This window comes from Lycorma delicatula, chromosome 10 (genome assembly GCF_047948215.1).
Source record: "Lycorma delicatula isolate Av1 chromosome 10, ASM4794821v1, whole genome shotgun sequence".
NCBI classification, from domain to species: Eukaryota; Metazoa; Arthropoda; class Insecta; order Hemiptera; family Fulgoridae; genus Lycorma; species Lycorma delicatula.
In genome coordinates this window covers 75,175,246-75,181,245 of record NC_134464.1, presented here as the reverse complement: position 1 = coordinate 75,181,245, position 6,000 = coordinate 75,175,246, and positions in this window count along the sequence as shown.

Below are 6,000 nucleotides of genomic sequence, written 5' to 3'. Positions count from 1 at the left end.
AGCACAAATTATATTTTTTTGTATTATAATAATGTAAAATGGTTGTGTTATCTAAAGAGTTATAAAATAAATTATTTGTTGTCTATTACGCAACTAACCGAGAAGTTTCTTTTGACTGGTTTGATGCAGCTCTCCAAGATTCCCTATCTAGTGCTAGTCGTTTCATTTCAGTATACCCCCTACATCCTACATCCCTAACAATTTGTTTTACATATTCCAAACGTGGCCTGCCTACACAATTTTTTCCTTCTACCTGTCCTTCCAATATTAAAGCGACTATTCCAGGATGCCTTAGTATGTGGCCTATAAGTCTGTCTCTTCTTTTAACTATATTTTTCCAAAATGCTTCTTTTCTTCATCTATTTGCCGCAATACCTCTTCATTTGTCACTTTATCCACCCATCTGATTTTTAACATTCTCCTATAGCACCACATTTCAAAAGCTTCTAATCTTTTCTTCTCAGATACTCCGATTGTCCAAGCTTCACATCCATATAAAGCGACACTCCAAACATATACTTTCAAAAATTTTTTCCTGACATTTAAATTAATTTTTGATATAAACAAATTATATTTCTAATTGAAGGCTCGTTTCGCTAGTGCTATTCGGCATTTTATATCGCTCCTGCTTCGTCCATCTTTAGTAATTCTACTTCCCAAATAACAAAATTCTTCTACTTCCATAATCTTTTCTCCTCCTATTTTCACATTCATTGGTCCAGCTTTGTTATTTCTAATACTTTACTTTTGTTTTGTTCTTGTTTATTTTCATGCGATAGTTCTTGCATAGGACTTCATCTATGCCGTTCATTGTTTCTTCTAAATCCTTTTTACTCTCGGCTAAAATTACTATATCATCAGCAAATCGTAGCATCTTTATCTTTTCACCTTGTACTGCTACTCCGAATCTAAATTGTTCTTTAATGTCATTTACTGCTAGTTCCATGTAAAGATTAAAAAGTAACGGGGATAGGGAACATCCTTGTCAGAATCCCTTTCTTATTATGGCTTCTTTCTTATGTTCTTCAATTATTACTGTTGCTGTTTGGTTCCTGTACATGTTAGCAATTGTTCTTCTATCTCTGTATTTGAACCCTAATTTTTTTAAAATGCTGAACATTTTATTCCAGTCTACGTTATCGAATGCCTTTTCTAGGTCTATAAACGCCAAGTATGTTGGTTTGTTTTTCTTTAATCTTTCTTCTACTATTAATCTGAAGCCTAAAATTGCTTCCCTTGTTCCTTTACTTTTCCTGAAACCAAATTGGTCTTCTCCTAACACTTCTTTCACTCTCCTCTCAATTCTGTATAGAATTCTAGTTAAGATTTTTGATGCATGACTAGTTAAACTAATTGTTCTGTATTCTTCACATTTATCTGCCCCTGCTTTCTTTGGTATCATGACTATAACACTTTTTCTTAATTCTGACGGAACTTCCCTTTTTTCATAAATATTACACACCAGCTTGTATAATCTATCAATCGCTTCCTCACCTGCACTGCGCAGTAATTCTACAGGTATTCCGTCTATTCCAGGAGCCTTTCTGCCATTTAAATCTTTTAATGCTCTCTTAAATTCAGATCTCAGTATTGTTTCTCCCATTTCATCCTCCTCAACTTCCTCTTCTTCCTCTATAACACCATTTTCTAATTCATTTCCTCCGTAAAACTCTTCAATATATTCCACCCATCTATCGACTTTACCTTTCGTATTACATATTGATGTACCATCTTTATTTAACACATTATTAGATTTTAATTTATGTACCCCAAAATTTTCCTTAACTTTCCTGTATGCTCCGTCTATTTTACCAATGTTCATTTCTCTTTCCACTTCTGAACACTTTTCTTTAATCCACTCTTCTTTTGCTAGTTTGCACTTCCTGTTTATAGCATTTCTTAATTGTCGGTAGTTCCTTTTACTTTCTTCATCACTAGCATTCTTATATTTTCTACGTTCATCCATCAGCTGCAATATATCGTCTGAAACCCAAGGTTTTCTACCAGTTCTCTTTGTTTCGCCTAAGTTCGCTTCTGCTGATTTAATAATTTCCTTTTTAACATTCTCCCATTCTTCTTCTACATTTTCTACCTTATCTTTTTTACTCAGACCTCTTGCGATGTCCTCCTCAAAAATCTTCTTTACCTCCTCTTCCTCAAGCTTCTCTAAATTCCACCGATTCATCTGACACCTTTTCTTCAGGTTTTTAAATTCCAATTTACATTTCATTATCACCAAATTATGGTCGCTATCAATGTCTGCTCCAGGGTAAGTTTTGCAGTCAACGAATTGATTCCTAAATCTTTGCTTAACCATGATATAATCTATCTGATACCTTGCAGTATCGCCTGGCTTTTTCCAAGTGTATATTCTTCTATTATGATTTTTAAATTGGGTGTTGGCAATTACTAAATTATACTTTGTGCAAAACTCTATAAGTCTGTCCCCTCTTTCATTCCTTTTGCCCAGCCCGTATTCACCTACTATATTTCCTTCCTTGCCCTTTCCAATGCTTGCATTCCAATCTCCAACTATTATTAAATTTTCATCTCCTTTTACGTGTTTAATTGCTTCATCAATCTCGTCGTATACACACTCTACCTCATCATAATCATGGGCGCTTGTAGGCATATAGACGTTAACAATCGTTGTCGGTTTAGGTTTTGATTTTATCCTTATTACAATGATTCTATTGCTATGTGTTTTGAAATATTCTACTCTCTTCCCTATCTTCTTATTCATTATGAAACCTACTCCTGCCTGCCCATTATTTGAAGCTGAGTTTATTATTCTAAAATCACCTGACCAAAAGTCGCCTTCCTCTTCTCACCGAACCTCACTAATTCCTACTACATCCACATTTATCCTATCCATTTCTCTTTTTAAATTTTCCAGCCTACCAACCTTTTTTAAACTTCTAACATTCCACGCTCCGACTCGTAGAATGTTATTTTTTAATTTTCTGGTGACCCCCTCCTTAGTAGTCCCCACCCGGAGATCCGAACGGGGGACTAGTTTACCTCCGGAATATTTTACCAAGGAAGGCGCCTCCATCATTGCTATATGAAAATGCAGAGAGCTACATTTTCTTGGAAAAAAAGCAGCTGTAGTTTGCCATTGCTTTCAGCTGCGCAGTACTCAGAGGACTGAGTGATGTTAATATGGCCATTTAAGTCGTCATGACTCACGCCCCTAACAACTACTGAAAGAGCTGCTGCCCTCTTTCAGGAATCATTCCTTAGTCTGGCTCTCAACAGATACCTCTCCGATATGGTTGCACCTTCGGTCCAGCTACTCTGTATCACTGAGTGAGTACTCAAGCCCCCTCACCAACGGCAAGGTCTCATGATTCATAGAGGAGGAAGTTTCTTTTATGACTATATATATACACGAGCTGCACGAGGGGTATTTTACCATAAAAATAAAATAGCTTACCATAACTTATAATTTCCACTGTCTCCTTCAAAGTAATCCCCTTGGGCATTGATACAGTGATCCCAGCATTTTCTCCATGATTCCTTGCACCCTGGAAGTCTGCAGGCGTAAGTGTTCGAAGCACGTTCTGTGCTTCTTCCTGAATCTCCTCAGTTGTGTTAAAACAGCCTTTCAATTGAAATTTTATTTTTGGAACGAGAAAAAAGTCGCACGGGGCAAGGTCAGCGAAATAAGATGGGTGGGGAATCACTACCGTCTTTTTGGAACCCAAGAAATTCCGAATGGCTAGCGATGTGTGCGCAGGCGCATTGTCATGGTGCAGAACCCAGCTGTTTTTACCCCACAGATCTGAACGTTTGCACCTAATGCTTTCACGTAACCGATTCAAAACTTCACAATAGAACATTCCATTGACAGTTTGACCAAGAGGAACAAATTCCTTATGGATGATGCCTTTGATGTTGAAAAAAACAATCATCATTGACTTCACGACTTCATGGACAATCATCATGGAGTTCATGCGAACTTGGCGTGTTTTTTTGGTTTTATGCTTACTTTTGGTTTATTTTAGTGATAATAAATCTGGTCTTTATAATACAGAAAATCTACATTTTAAATACAATCTTTCCAGTCATGGCTTAAGAAAATGTTGAAAAATGTATTAGGTCATTATGGACTTAGAAGTATAACACTCATGCCCTCATATTCTCAGCAACCATTTCCTGTCTAACAACAATAAGGTCATCCTTTTAATCTTCAAGCATGATATCACAGTCATGAATGAGATTTCTTATGAAAATATTATTATTGTGGAAGTAGGCTAATTGCATTATAATATTAAAACAATTTACAGTTTCAATCATTTGTACATTTTTCGGATATATTTATCATATCGATCTGTTCATGTGTTCTTTTGAATATTATCATACTTGCACACGTATAATTTTCTGTATAGTGTTAAAGTAAAATCATAACCCATAAATCGTAGAAAAATTACACACAGAACAAATGAATAATAAAGAGTTTTGTCCTCAGGAACAGTGAAAGTTACATTTCATGATATATAGTCATATATTGGTCCACTGACCAAAGTGGTCCACTTCTGTCTATCCTACCTGCTGTAATAACTTAAAACCTGATAAAATAAACTAAAATAAAAATCTTAGTTGGCACTAGGGTTGCCATGTTATGAAAAAGGAGAAGTGTTTACCTCCCTTTAGATTTTTCAGGAAGAGGAAAATCCAACAAAAATTACTTTCTGGCAAAAATAAAAGATTTACACTGCCAAGTATAACATTGAAAAACAATGTTATGTTATCATACATTTCCCATTAATTTTTGAGTTGCTCTCATAATGATTTTTGAGTTGCTGTATTCATTGTTGAATACAAAGTCTATGGAATCATACTTTTAAACCTGTCAAATATATATGGAAGTAAGAATTGTGTTTTACTAGGGTGGCTGTCTTATAAATCATTATGTAAAGTTTTTTTATTTATGTTTAACTTTTTAATTTTTAAAAATTGTGAAAAGTGGAAAATAATTATAAGATTTAACACGTTGGGTCTCGCAGGATTTTTTTGTACAAATGTGGCTGAATCCCATGGATATCACCAGTGATACACTGCAGGGATAATTTTTACCCCATGGATATCACTGGTGATATACAGAACCATTTTGTTTTATCATCAGGGATCAAAATATTAACTTTATTACGTTACATTTGAGCTAGGAAAGATTTTCTCTTTATTGTAACCAACTGGATATCACCTGTGATATCCATGGTCAGTATGACATAGGTTTAATTAAAAATGGCACTGACAAAGACATATGTTTTATTTCAGTTAAGTGAAAAAGTAAATCATGACAAAATAAAATATTTTTATAAAAATATAAAAGTAAAAAACTAAATCATCGTAAACTATCAGAAAAACAACATATTATAGACAAGTAAATATGAAAATATAAATGTAAAATATAAGAGGTTATCTCTAAAGTAATGACCGTTTCATTGTAAAAAATTTATTCTGAAAACTCTATAAATATTTTTTCTTTCTCTTAAACTACATATTTTATACTACTTTTCTTATATAGAGGTGGGTGATTGTAAATTTTCCCAAATGTTCTCGGTAAATCACGTGTCAGATCTGCAACATGTGGACTTGCATTATTGTGCAGCAGGATGATGCCATTGGTCAGCTGCCCATGTCACTGATTTTGAATGATGCGCCATAACTTATGTAGAGTTTTGCAGTAGGTTTCTGCATTTATAGTCATTGCATGTGGCATGAAATCAATTAGCAGTATGACAGATCGGTTCCAGAAGACTATGGCCATCAGTTAGTGTCCAATTGGCTGTGGCTTGACCTTTATTGGTCTGGTTGGTGATTGAAAATGCGCCATTCACTTGACTGCCATTTTCTTTCACTTGACTACTGTTTTCTCTCTGGCGTGTAATACGAAATCCATGTTTCATCGCCGGTAACAATTTAATTAAGGAACTCATCACTTTTTTCTGTTTAATGCATCAAAAATTTCAATTTTTTTTTTTGCCCAACATGCAC